General features: G+C 45.9%; 1 protein-coding gene across 2 annotated transcripts in view; it reads right to left on the bottom strand.

The window, feature by feature from the left end:
- Positions 1–14,941, bottom strand: part of LOC132882278 (procathepsin L-like) — a 64,795-nt gene that overhangs the window by 33,114 nt on the left and 16,740 nt on the right. The gene's annotated exons all lie outside the window — the stretch shown is intronic.

Here is a 14,941-nt window from a genome sequence, read left to right as displayed (position 1 = left end):
GAAATACTCAATACTGTACATTATAGTAGTGTACATTACAGTACAGTAAATTCAGTTATAGCAAAAATAAAACAAAAATAAACAATACACTACTGTAAACACAGAAAAACACAATTGTGCGTAAGTGGGCTTATGGATCCTGCCATCTGTTGGGGTCTGGCCAAAGGATCTCATCAACATCAAGAGCAATGTCTTCTCTCGCTAAGCATCGGGGAAAATATCCCCTGGTGTGCCGAATCCATCCTTGGATTGACCTTACCTCAGTGTCTCCGCAGGCCTGTTCCATTGCCTGCAGAAGAGGCATGTGGGCATGTGGTTGGCGGTCATATATGCGCCATCTCCAAGTGGAAAAAAAAATCTTCTACAGGGTTTAGAAATGGTGAGTAAGGGGGCAAGTACACAACTTCAAATTGATCATGGTTGGTGAACCAGTTCTGGACCAGAGCAGCCCGATGGAAACTAACATTATCCCAGACAACAAACAAACCTTGGCTGCTCTGGTCTGTCCTGTACAACTTAATTTATTTTAATTTATCTAGACGTTTTCCTCTATTTCTTTTATCTGTTTACCTGTAATGATGCTGCTGGAATCTTACAGTTTTTTTCTGAATGCTTAAACTCTAATGGTGATTCTTGTAGCACAATTTCTGAAACTAGTAATATCTATCACAAAACCACTCACTGAGTTCGCAAACTAAAAGCACAAACACTGCTTTGCACTGAGTTTGTAATTTTGTAACGCACACTTTGCAAAAGTGTAAGTACAATCCACTGCACAGCACACCTTTTGCAGAACTGTAAACACAACTCACTGCTTTACACTCAATTTCCAAATTTCAAACACACTCCTAGCAAAACTATACACATTTATAGCTATTATTTACATTATTTGGCCAACAGTCTGGCCACACTGTCACATGTGAAAACAGTTTTAGATAATTAGTTCACTTTGCAATCAGCCTGAGCACTATAAATAAGCCACAGGTAAGCTGTCGGTGTGGAGTATAATGGAAGGAGCAGGAAGAGTGAGAAGAGTGAGAATTAGAGGAGGTCGTGGAAGAGGACATGGCAGTGAAGGAGGAAGGAGAGTAAGAAATAGAATTATTGATGACATCAGAGCTACAATAGTGGACCATGTTATCAACCATGGAATGACCTTGAAGGAAGCTGGCCAACGGGTTCAGCCTAACTTGAGCCGCTACACTGTAGCAAGCATCATAAGGACATTTCAAAATGAGAATCGGTTAGTACAGTCACTTTACACTAAGTTTTGTAGCACTGCCATACTCTAATGAGAAACACAACAAGACAATGCATGTAAAAATACTGAAATTGTTACTTTACAGAATTGCTAGACATCCAGCAGCTGGGGGCAGAGGAAGAATGTTCACTGCAGAACAGGAGACTCATATAGTCAATATGGTCATTGGAAATAATTCCATAAGACTACGAGAAATACAGCAGCGCATAATAGAGGATGACACCACCTTTCAAGACATGAACAGTGTGAGCATTTCTGTATTGTCTTGTGTACTTGCCCACAACAAAATCAGAATGAAACAGAAAGAAACAGTGAACGTGTAAAACAACTGCGATATGAATATGTGCAGGTAAGCTATAGTATCATTGGTGCTGGATCTGGAAGTGCATTCTGTAGTGCTGTGCTTGGGCCTGCTGTGCTGAATTTGTTTTGTCTTTTCCAGAGAGTGATGGAGCTAGATGCAGATGCCATGGGTCATGAGCTGATTTTTGTAGATGAGGCAGGTTTCAACCTTACTAAAACGAGGAGACGTGGCAGGAACATTATTGGACACTGTGCCATAGTCAATGTCCCAGGACAACGCGGTGGCAACATAACTCTGTGTGCAGCTATAAGTCAAAATGGTGCTGTTCACCATCATGCAACCCTGGGCCCATATAACATTGCACACATTAATACATTCCTGGACACCTTACATCACATGTTCACTAATGTTCAGAGACCAGAGCACACCAGGTATGTCATCATATTGGACAATGTTCATTTCTATAGGGCTGCTTTGGTCCGCGAATGGTTTACAGATCACCCACTCTTCACTCTACTCTACATCCCCCCATACTCTCCCTTCTTGAACCCTATCGAAGAGTTCTTCTCTGCCTGGCGCTGGAAGGTCAATGACTGTCATCCCCATCAACATATAGGCCTTTTACAGGCAATGGAGGAGGCATGTGGGAATATTGACCAGGGGTCATGTCAGGCCTGGATACGACGCTCCAGGAGGTATTTTCCTCGGTGCCTTGGACTTGAAGACATTGCATGCGATGTTGACGAAATCTTGTGGCCGGACCCAGAGAGACGACACAACTGAGGGTTTTTTTTTTTCCTCTCTGTGAAATAACTGTATGTAAAAACACTTATCACTTATGTTTGTTTTGGTGTGTTTACAGCAAATACAGTAAACACCTTGAATAAAAATACTTTAAAATTAGGGCTGTCAAAAGATTAATTTTCTTGATCGCAACTAATCTCAGAAATTTCATAGTTAATCGTGATTAATCTTGATTTACTTTGCATGTGTAAAATTGATATTTTGCAGTAAGACCGTTCGAATCTAAAGTTAAACCCACAATGCAAAGTATTTCTGACCATTGTGTCTTAAATTGGAATAAAATGAAGACAGAGACAAAAGCAGAATTTATCTTTTGGCCTTTTTTATTTCAAAAAGAGTGTAGAGAAAGGAAAACAAGTATTAAGAATGAATGACTGGCTACTTTGGAGAAATTGTAAATAAATGAACACAAGAAAAAAATCAGAAAAAGTGCCATGTAGACCCACTTGTCTCTACTTCAGATTTGACTATGAACAATGTAATGTCAGGCCACTCTCTTCTTCAAAAATAAAATGTCACCATAAAAAAATAAATAACCATACAAAGCACTTCATAACTTAAATTCAAACAAACCATTCAGAGGTCCAGAAAACCGTTGCTTATCCATCACAAAAGAGGACTAAACTGAAGACAACAGCATGTCCTTCCATGCCAATGCCAATGACTCGATGGAAACCACACGCTTCCGCTCGAGCTGCCTACGGATGCGTAGAAGGAACAAAAGACTAGCAAACTCGAAATAGCGCGTTTAACCGAAAATGAGTTTAATTCATACAACCAGAGGAACTGCATGTGGATGGTAGAAGTGCGGAAAATGCTGGTAAACTCTGATCGCGATTAAAAAAAATATTCGCGATCACAATTTACATTAATCTAATCGCGATTAACGCGTTAATATTCCCAGCCCTATTTAAAATACTTGAAATTTGGATCCCTGTGTGTTTACAGAACTATGACAAAAAGTATGACCTCAAACTGACAGACTATCTTGTGCACAGAGAAAGTAAAAGCCAGATGTGTTTTCCATTCTTACTGTCAGTGTTCAGTTGTTGCTTCGTGTGCTTATTAGTGTTATGCGTTGTGTGTACTGTTGTGTACAAAAATACTATTTTGAAAAGAGTGTTAACAGTTTAGCAAAAAGTGTTTGCTTTTGCAAGTAATCTATGATGTTTTGCGAACTGGATGTAAGGTTTTGCAATTTGTGTGAAGAGTTTTGCAAAAATAGCCAAAGGTTTCAAAAATTGTGCCTAATCAGAAAAAAACTGTAATTTCCCTGAGGGAACCCTCCCAATGGGATCAATAAAGTTTTATCTAATCTAATCTAATCAAATCATGAAGTGCATCTAGAAATGTGATTATGTGTTGCGCATTATAGCAACCCAGTTTGGCATGATGGTGTAGTAGCCCTCGAAGGCTTATGGCGGCACACAATGTGATATTTCCGCCGCTCTGCCCCAGGACATGCACATTTGCCCTTTGGCCAATTATATTACATCCCCATCATCTATTTTTGCTGAGGTTGAATCCAGCCTCGTGAATGTAAATAAATTCATGAGGCTGTGCAGCTCCATCCATGTCCAAGATTCTCTGTAACAAAAAATACATATTGTGGATGACATTACTCAAAGCACACAACTACAGTACTACACATACAGTGGGGCAAAAAAGTATTTAGTCAGCCACCAATTGTGCAAGTTCTCCCACTTAAATAGATGAGAGAGGCCTGTAATTTTCATCATAGGTACACTTCAACGATGAGAGACAGAATGGGGGGAAAGAATCCAGGAAATCACATTTTAGGATTTTTAATGAATTAATTGGTAAATTCCTCAGTAAAATAAGTATTTGGTCACCTACAAACAAGCAAGATTTCTGGCTCTCACAGACCTGTAACAACTTCTTTAAGAGGGTCCTCTGTGCTCCACTCGTTACCTGTATTAATGGCACCTGTTTGAACTCGTTATCAGTATAAAAGACACCTGTCCTGTCGGGGACCAGACAGGAGAAGAGATCAAATGCACTCAAACCACAGTTTATTAGTAACAGGGAGTTGGGAGAATGTATGCGTGTGAAGTTCAGTGGCAAGAGGACTGAGAGGCAGGGATGGCTGGTGACATCTGAGGTCTCCCATCCAAGTACTGACCAGGCCCAGCCCTACTTAGCTTCTGAGATCAGACAGGATCAGGCGTTGTCAGAGAGGTGTGGCTGTAGGCTGACGGCACTTGGGTTACAGGCAGTCTCCCAGCAGTACTCCCTCAGCAGGCTGGAGTTAGGGAACTGGCTGGAACACAGAGTCACAGATCAGATAGTAAGATAGGGGACAGAAATGCAGGGTCAGGTTACCGGGGCTGGAGAGTAGGGCTCCAGGCAGGGCTGCTCACACCGGCTGATGGAGAGGCAGGCGAGCAGCAGGGCTGGACAGGCTGGAGATCAGGCGAAGGTACAGGAGAGGCAGGCAAGAGGCAGAGTCGACAGGACAGAAGGCAGATCAGGTTACTGGGGCTGGAGAGCAGTCAGAGTCAGACGGAACAGAAAATAGTCAGGAGTCAGAGTAGTAGGAACACAGAGCAGGTTTCACACTGGAAGTTGCAGATGATCTGACACTGAGGCTTGGGAGAACTGCAGCTTAAATACACACAGGGGGGAAGCAGGTGATCGGCAATAGCCAATGACAGTCACTGAAAGTTAATAAGAGGAAGTGAGAGTGGGCGTGGCCGGTAATGCTGAGTGGAGATGTTACCTGAAGAGAGAAGCTCACAGGTAGGACCATGACAGAACACCCCCCCCCTCAAGGGATGGCTCCAGAAGTCCCTAGCCACAGATCCACCAAGACGGGCAGGAGGAGGGGGAATACCGATGGAGGGTCAGAACTCCTCTGACTGGTCAGTGTCCAAGGCCTCAGGATCTGGTTCAGAATCGGACTCGGGGACAGTGGCGGTTGGCGCACTGTCATTCCGACCAGGACCCCTTGGTCGACCCCTCCGGGTGGCCGGCTGGTCCAGATGCAGGCGATGAAAGGTGCTGATGAGGGTATGGTCTAAAATTCTCCCAGCAGGAACTCACATCCTCTCCTCAGGACCATAGCCCTCCCAATCCACCAGGTATTGGAGGCCCCTGCCCCTGTGCCATGACTTCAGCAGTCGCCGGACGGAGTAGACCGGGCCACCATCGATGAGACGAGGAGGAGGAGAAGGTGCAGCTGGGACCAGTGGGCTCTTGTTCACTGGCTTAATCTTTGAGACATGGAAGGTGGGGTGCACTCTCATAGACTTGGGCAGTCGGAGCCGGACAGCAGACTGGCTGATTATCCTCTGGATCAGAAATGGTCTGACGAACCGAGGTGCCAGCTTACGAGACTCCACCTGGAGGGGCAGGTCCTTGGCTGACAACCACACCTTCTGGCCCACCTGGTAGTCCTCACACAGGCGTCCTCTGCCGGTTGGCTCCAATGGAGTAGCTGGTGACTGACTTGAGGAGTGCAGCGCGGGCTTGAGACCAGGTGCGGCGGCATCGGCGTGCATAGGTGAGGGCAGACGGGCAGGTGACCTCTCCCTCCTGGCTGGGGAACAGGGGTGGTTGGTAGCCATACACGCAGTGGAATGGGGACAGTCCAGTGGCTGAGCTGGTGAGGGAGTTGTGAGAGTATTCCACCCACAGCAGATGCTCACACCAGGCCTTAGGGTTGCGTGACGCCATGCACCGAAGTGCCTTCTCCAACTCCTGGTTAGTCCACTCAGACTGGCCATTGGACTGGGGTCGGAATCCGGAGGTGAGGCTGGCGGTGGCCCCGAGCAGGTGACAGAATTCCTTCCAGAAAGAGGAGGTGAATTGCAGCCCCTGGTCCGAAACGATGTCCCTGGGCAGCCCATGGATGCGGAAGACCTGCTGCAGGACAATCTGGGCAGTCTCTTTGGCCAACGGTAGTTTTGGGAGGGGAACAAAGTGTGCCATCTTGCTAAAACGGTCCACGATGGTGAGTATGACAGTCATCCCATTAGAAGGGGGCAGATCTGTAACAAAACTCAGGGAAATGTGGGACCAGGGTCGCATAGGCACGGGCAGAGGCTGGAGCAAACCGGCAGGAGGCCGGCTGGAGGATTTATTCTGATTACAGGTAGGGCAGGCTCGGACGAAGTCTCGCACATCCCTGCTCATAGACGGCCACCAGAACCGTTGGGCGAGCAGGTGGTAGGTGCGAGTGGAACCAGGGTGGCAGGCTAGATGGGAGTCGTGTCCCCATTGTATAACCTGGGATCGCAGGTCTTCAGGAACAAAGAGGCGACTTGCAGGGCATGCACTGGGGCTGGGTTGGTCACGGAGGGCTTCCCACACTTGTTCTTCGATGTCCCAGGTCAGAGCAGCAACGATACAGGGGTCAGGTAGGATGGGAGCCGGATCCTTGGAGGAGGCATCATCCTTCTGGAACTGGCGGGAGAGTGCGTCAGGCTTGGTGTTGCGAGATCTGGGCCGGTATGAAAGGGTGAAATTGAATCTGGTGAAAAAGAGAGCCCAGCGGGCCTGTCTGGGGTTGAGTCGTTTGGCGGTGCAGATGTATTCCAGATTCTTATGGTCTGTCCAGACCAGGAATGGGACTATGCACCCCTCCAGCCAGTGACACCATTCCTCCAGGGCAAGCTTGACCGCCAGCAGTTCCCGGTTGCCTATGTCATAATTGTGTTCAGCCGGCGATAGCCAGCGGGAGAAGAACGCACAGGGGTGGAGTTTGTTGTCATCCGCTGACCTCTGTGAGAGCACTGCCCCAAATCCCACATCCAAGGCGTCCACCTCAACGATGAATTGCCGCTCCGCATCTGGCATCTGGAGGACGGGAGCAGTGGTGAACCGAGCCTTGAGGGTGGCAAAGGCTTCATTGGCAGCCGGAGTCCAGGTGAAGCGCCGTTTGGTGCTGGTCAAGGCGGTGAGGGGTGACACAACAGTGCTGTAATTATGAATGAATTTCCTGTAGAAATTAGCAAAGCCCAGGAACTGCTGAAGCTTCTTCCTGCTCTCTGGTAGTGGCCATGAAGTCACTGCTGAGACTTTGGCAGGGTCCATCTGGATGGTCCCCTCTGCCACGATGTACCCCAGGAACACCACAGACTTGGTGTGAAACTCACACTTCTCTGCCTTGATGAAGAGGGAGTTTTCCAGGAGACGACGGAGCACTTGCTGGACATGCTGGGTGTGTTCAGACAGGGTTTTTGAGAAGATCAGGATGTCGTCGAGGAAAACGAAGACGAACTTGTTCAACATATCTCACAGGACATCATTCACCAGAGCCTGGAATACCGCTGGTGCGTTGGTAAGGCCAAACGGCATCACCTGGTATTCATAGTGACCGGTGGGGGTGTTGAACCCGGTCTTCCACTTGTCTCCCTCCCTTATCCGAACCAGGTGGTAGGCATTCCGGAGATCGAGTTTGGTGAAGATCGTGGCTCCCTGGAGCAGCTCGAAGGCGGAGGTAAGCAGTGGGAGAGGGTATCGGTTCTTGACGGTGATGTCGTTGAGACCCCTGTAATCGATGCAGGGACGCAGGGATCCATCCTTCTTTCGCACGAAGAAGAACCCAGCTCCGGCAGGAGAAGAGGATGGATGGATGAGGCCGGCAGCCAGAGAGTCACTGATGTAGGCCTCCATCACCTTCCTTTCCGGGGCAGACAGAGAGTAGAGATGGCCCTTGGGTGGTGCAGTGCCTGGGAGGAGATCAATGGCGCAGTCGTAGGGCCAGTGAGGGGGCAAGGAAGTGGCCTTGGCTTTGCTGAATACCTCCCGAAGGCTGTGATAACACACTGGGACATTAGTGAGGTCGGGGGCAGAGCTGGCAGGTGGAGTACGAGAGGTTAGAGTGGCGGCTCGTAAGCAGGTCTGGTGGCAGTCCTTGCCCCATTCTCTTATGGCTCCAGTGGCCCAGTCAGGGTGAGGACTGTGCTGGCAGAGCCATGGATAGCCCAGGATGAGAGGTTGGCCGGGGGAACGGAGCAGGTGAAACTGGATGGTTTCGTGGTGGTTACCAGACAGAGTCATCGGGACAGGGGCAGTGAGGCAGGTGATGGTGCCAAGGAGATGGCCATCCAGTGCCCTGGCTGGAACAGGAGAGGATAAATGATGGCTTTGCAGACCCAACTGGCGCACAAGCTCGGTGTCCATGATGTTAGCCTCGGCGCCAGAGTCAACCAGGGCGGCCAGGGTGTGGGTGGAATCCGACAGACAAAGGCAAACTTGGAGCATAAGTTTCTGGCTGGTGGAGGATTGGAGGATCATTGAACCCAGCCGGGCCCTCCTATGTCCGGCGAGCTCGGGCTTCTCGGTGCGCTGATGACTGACTGAGTCTGGTGGGCCCTCTCTCGTCAACGGGTCTGGACCTGGTGGTCAATGCGGACAGCCAGGGTGATGGCCTCATTGAGTGTCGATGGTTGTTCATACGAGACCAATTTGTCCTTCATGTAGTCGGCCAGGCTGTGCAGAAAGGCGTCCACCAGCGCCTGCATGTTCCACTTGCTGCGCCAGGCCAAGGTCCGGAAATCGATCGAGTAGTCAGCCACTGTACGTCTGCCTTGGCGAATACTCATCAGTCCTCCGGATGCCTCTACTGATGACGAGCCCAGGTCGAAGACCTTAATCATCTTCGCTGCAAACAGGGAAAAGGAGGCACACGCCGGTGTTCATACTCAGCAGTCCCCCACAGGCGGGCACGGCCAGTCAGATGAGTGATGACGAAGGCCACCTTCGCTGCCTCCGACGCGAAGGTTCTGGGCTGCAGGTCAAACAGCAACCAGCAGCTGGTCAGGAAAGCACGGACTTGGGAGGGGTCACTGTCAAAACACTCCAGACTGCCGACCTTGGGTTCCAGGGCATTGAGTGCTAGGGCAGTGAGCAGCTGGAATGCTTGGTCCAGTCGTTGTTGACCAAGCTGGATCAGGGCTGCAACGTCAGCAGACTTCTCCTTCAGTGCGCTGCAGCCAGTCTAGGCACTGACTCCATGTCTTGGTCAAATCATTCTGTCAGGGACCAGACAGGAAAGGAGATCAAATGCACTCAAACCACAGTTTATTAGTAACAGGGGAAAAGGGAGTTGGGAGAATGTGTGTGAAGTTCAGTGGCAAGAGGCAGGTGGGAGCATGGTGGTGATGTCTGAGGTCTCCCATCCAAGTACTGACCAGGCCCAACCCTGCTTAGCTTCTGAGATCAGACAGGATCAGGCGTTGTCAGAGAGGTGTGGCTGTAGGCTAACAGCACTTGGGTTACAGGCAGTCTCCCAGCAGTATTCCCTCAGCAGGCTGGAGTTAGGGAGCTGGCTGGAACACAGAGTCACAGATCAGATAGCAAGATAGGGGACAGAAATGCAGGGTCAGGTCACTGGGGCTGGAGAGTAGGGCTCCAGGCAGGGCTGCTCACACCAGACTGATGGAGAGGCAGGCGAGCAGCAGGGCTGGGCAGGCTGGAGATCAGGCGAAGGTACAGGAGAGGCAGGCAAGAGGCAGAGTCGACAGGACAGAAGACAGATCAGGTTACTGGGGCTGGAGAGCAGACAGAGTCAGACAGAACAGAAAATAGTCAGGAGTCAGAGTAGTAGGAACACAGAGCAGGTTTCACGCTGGAAGTTGCAGACGATCTGACACTGAGGCTTGGGAGGACTGCAGCTTAAATACACACGGGGGAAGCAGGTGATCGGCAACAGCCAATGACAGTCACTGAAAGTTAATAAGAGGATGTGAGAGCGGGCGTGGTCGGTAATGCTGAGTGGAGATGTTACCTGAAGAGAGATGCCCACAGGTCATGTCCACAACCTCAAACAGTCACACTCCAAACTCCACTATGGCCAAGACCAAAGAGCTGTCAAAGGACACCAGAAACAAAATTGTAGACCTGCACCAGGCTGGGAAGACTGAATCTGCAATAGGTAAGCAGCTTGGTGTGAAGAAATCAACTGTGGGAGCAATTATTAGAAAATGGAAGACATACAAGACCACTGATAATCTCCCTCGATCTGGGGCTCCACACAAGATCTCACCCCGTGGGGTCAAAATGATCACAAGAACGGTGAGCAAAAATCCCAGAACCACACGGGGGGACCTAGTGAACGACCTGCAGAGAGCTGGGACCAAAGTAACAAAGGCTACCATCAGTAACACACTACGCCGCCGGGGACTCAAATCCTGCAGTGCCAGATGTGTCCCCCTGCTTAAGCCAGTACATGCCCAGGCCCATCTGAAGTTTGCTAGAGAGCATTTGGATGATCCAGAAGAGGATTGGGAGAATGTCATATGGTCAGATGAAACCAAAATAGAACTTTTTGGTAAAATCTCAACTTGTCGTGTTTGGAGGAGAAAGAATGCTGAGTTGCATCCAAAGAACACCATACCTACTGTGAAGCATGGGGGTGGAAACATCATGCTTTGGGGCTGTTTTTCTGCAAAGGGACCAGGACGACTGATCCATGTAAAGGAAAGAATGAATGGGGCCATGTATCGTGAGATTTTGAGTGAAAACCTCCTTCCATCAGCAAGGGCATTGAAGATGAAACATGGCTGGGTCTTTCAGCATGACAATGATCCCAAACACACCGCCCAGGCAACGAAGGAGTGGCTTCGTAAGAAGCATTTCAAGGTCCTGGAGTGGCCTAGCCAGTCTCCAGATCTCAACCCCATAGAAAATCTCTGGAGGGAGTTGAAAGTCCGTGTTGCCCAGCGACAGCCCCAAAACATCACTGCTCTAGAGGAGATCTGCATGGAGGAATGGGCCAAAATACCAGCAACAGTGTGTGAAAACCTTGTGAAGACTTACAGAAAACGTTTGACCTCTGTCATTGCCAACAAAGGGTATATAACAAAGTATTGAGATGAACTTTTGTTATTGACCAAATACTTATTTTCCACCATAATTTGCAAATAAATTCTTTAAAAATCAGACAATGTGATTTCCTGGATTTTTTTTCTCATTTTGTCTCTCATAGTTGAGGTATACCTATGATGAAAATTACAGGCCTATTACAACCAGTATATACCATCATGCATTGCAGTCATGCATTTTCACAGAGCTGTAAAAGCTGTTTCATATGGACCATTAAGTTTTTTAGATTGAGTATAGCAGTAGTTTGTTTTTCCTTATCAAAACAGCACGAGACAAATTTATAAGTTGTGGAGCGAAAATGTCAATAATATTATAGTGTGTTGGGGTGAACAGACAGAGGAAGAAACACATTATAAACGGACATTCAAATCCAATTAAAAATAGCAACAGAGTAGAAAATAAGCTAAAATAGAATAAGATAAAATACAAGAATAAAAGTTACAGTGCAGAGCGAGGAATTAATCAAAAGCCTCAAATTTGATTTAATAAAAGGTAGTGGCAAAGAAGAAAGTATTCAACCTTGATTTAAAAGAACTGAAAGATGCCACAGACACAAAGTACTTTGTATTGGTTAATGTGGGAAATACACTCAGTATAATATGGATTTATCACAAAAACACATGCATGTATTTATTATTTTGAAAACCCACCAGCTGACTGATCCGACACGTTTTAATTGTGCAACAGTAATGACTGTAAATGACATAAAATTTTCTGACGTGCTCTGATGATAATACGATCAAAGTGCCCCATCCATCTACCCTCGCAGAATGGATAGATGACATGAAGTTGTGGCCCGACATCAGCGATGTTTACATTGTCAATTATTTTATTCTTAGTGAGGGCATTGATGGTGAGGAGCTAAGGAACTACAAATGCATGGAGGTGAACAATTATCTACACAGGAATAAAATTGGAAAAATTATGTGTCAAAAACAGAGAGTTTGTTTGCTTAAAGGCTGAGGTTGAGCCAAGCCAGAACAAAAAAAGGGAAATAAATCCTGCAGTCATCCAGCAGCTCTCATCTGGAAAGTCGGCTCTGTCAGAGTAGAGTGAGTGCATTATTGTATTGGTTTACTAATAATGTAGTGTTTATATATTGTAAGTCTCTTTGAACAAAAGCGTCTGCCAAATACCATAACCATATTAACCACCAGCACCGAGCTCGAGTCTAATAGAACTCTACCAGCCCACTGTACCGTGAGGGCTCTTGTATTGGCTCAAGAAGCAAAAGCTAGGAGAGAAGCACAGGCTCACCATTTTAATGCAGATGCTGTCAAACTTTGGAAAGAATAAACACACCATATGTAAATAATTCCTTGTCAATGTATTTGTCCAAGATTCTTCAACTTCTTAACTCCCCTGATCATTCCAGATATTGGATGGTATTTGTAGGCCGTTTGTTTACACTCGTACTTCAGCACTGGTCGCTCTCAGATTCTCTCGGCTACCGAGGCTACATGCACTTATTGTTAGTCACTTTGAATAAAAATGTCAGCTAAATGACTGTAATGTAGTGTAACATTTGAATAATGTACAATATCTAAATTACACAGAATTAACGCTGTTGATTAATCCATTTCTGGGGCATGCATTAAACACCATGGGGTATTATTCAAGTAAAAATGGTTTTAATTTTTTTGTGCTCGACTAGAGGAAATTTAAAGGCCACTTTATTTTGGCCTGGCCACTAAGAATTCAGGAATACTGGCCCGAGTGGAGACCAAGCACTGAAGTTAATTTTTAGCCCTGGTTGGGAGTAGCCAGGAATTAAGTTCATCTGCTAAATAAAAGAATTGTGTGGTCTGTACAGTTCACCTGAGAAGTGTGACACATATAAAATATTGTTAGTAATAGTAGAACATGACAATTTATTTCTTGAGTGAGTTAAATATGGAATCATCGTGATGATTTCAGTGATATTTTGCAGTAATACTCAAAAATGAATAGCTTTAGTTTGCACCCTTCAAGGGCTTATTAAAACACTGACGTGGTGTGTGGCAGTGAGGGCCTGGCTGAGAATCAGCTGTGGACAGAGAGGAGGCAGGTAGAACCAGCAGGTAACAGGTGGTGAATCTCACCTGTATCAGATTACCGGCAATTTACTTACATGTGTCTCTTGCTTTCTTTCAGGGAGAAGCCGGCAATCAGAGAGAGAGAGAGAGAGATGAACAGCCCAGCACCATGTGTGTGTGTGTGTGTGTGTGTGTACACATGTGCTTAGAGTGAAATAAAGCCACTGAAAAGAGAAAAGGGAGAAAAAATAAAATGCACCTTGGGTAATCACAAGCCTGTGTCCCATTTCCTCTTTTACCCTGAACTGTGAGTGTTGCATGCTTTTTCTTTCATAACTAATGCTTGTGGTGCTGTAAATGTAAAAACTCTAAAGTGTTTCTCTGAATTAATATGTGTCTGTGTTTAATAGACCTGTTTTCACATTTCCGTGTTCCAAATGCAGAAGCGCAAGTATTAGGGCTGCAAAACCTCTGGTGAGATCGTGAACAACAGCATCAAATAATTAATTCAATATTCACTTCATAAATAATTCAAGCAAACATTCAAATTTGGCTGGTGTTCTGTAGCCTATATTTTATAATACATCTACCTATGTATGTGTGTCTGAAATTTAGTGTTTTCAATAGCATATGGGTAATTCCGCCCCAAATAACCAGATTTAGAAAAATGTTCACCACTGACCATCTCAGATTTGCTTCATACTTTCTGGAAATATTGTCAGTGTGCCCAATAAATAGTGTACAAGATTTTAGGCTTGTACCTTCATTAGTTTCTGAGATATAGGGGCTTTTAAAAAGGGGTCTGGCCCCAATTTTACTGTTAAAACGCATGCTACAGAAAACGGACCTAACTTCCATAAGTCATTACTTTTAAACTATTCATGCAAAATACATGAAATTTTCAAGGATTGTTCTTCAATGCCAGATGCCTTTAAATACTAAAATAGAAAGTTCACAGTTCAATATTTGCCAAGTTATGGCTTGCTGAAAATCATAAAAAAAAGTCTTCTATCGTGCTTTGGAGCAACTTTGACCCCCCATATCTCCACATTAAAGCACACCAGATCTTTCAAATTTTCTTATTTATTACTCATGTTATAGTACTCTTTAGGCAACTAGGTATGTGTTCAAAATAAATCAAACTTTCTGATTTATTACACTTTAAAAATAAAAAAAACATTTTGCGCCTATAATTCAAATGCATATTACAAATGTATGACAAGGTCTACCATAAAAACAAATTATACCACTGGAAAGAGCTTGTTTTGATTAGCAAATGCACAAAATATGAAGTTGGTACCCTAAACCAAACTATAAATATTAAGGTATCAAATATGGCATGTTTTATGATAGACAGAAATGCTGTTTTAAGGCATATAATCTACTTGGATGCATCCAGAGATGCATAAAAACTGAAAAACCACAAAATTCATGAGGATTTTTATCACTATCCCTTAGAAGCATATATTTGAGCTTCCATTTGCCAGCCAGATACATCCCCAGCTCAAAAAGGTCATTTACTTCAGTGACGGATCAGCAGCCCAATACGAAAACTATAAAAATTTCACAAATCTAATAAAGCATGCAGACGATTTTGGACTTTTAGCAGAATGGCATTTCTTTGCCACTTCTCATGGTAAATCACCTTGTGATGGTATTGGAGGCACTGTAAAGCGGTCAGCAGCTCGAGCTAGCTTACAGGCAGTC

The sequence above is a fragment of the Neoarius graeffei genome, chromosome 2 (genome assembly GCF_027579695.1).
Source record: "Neoarius graeffei isolate fNeoGra1 chromosome 2, fNeoGra1.pri, whole genome shotgun sequence".
In the NCBI taxonomy this organism is placed as follows: domain Eukaryota; kingdom Metazoa; phylum Chordata; class Actinopteri; order Siluriformes; family Ariidae; genus Neoarius; species Neoarius graeffei.
This window is presented reverse-complemented; position numbering and strand designations above follow the sequence as displayed.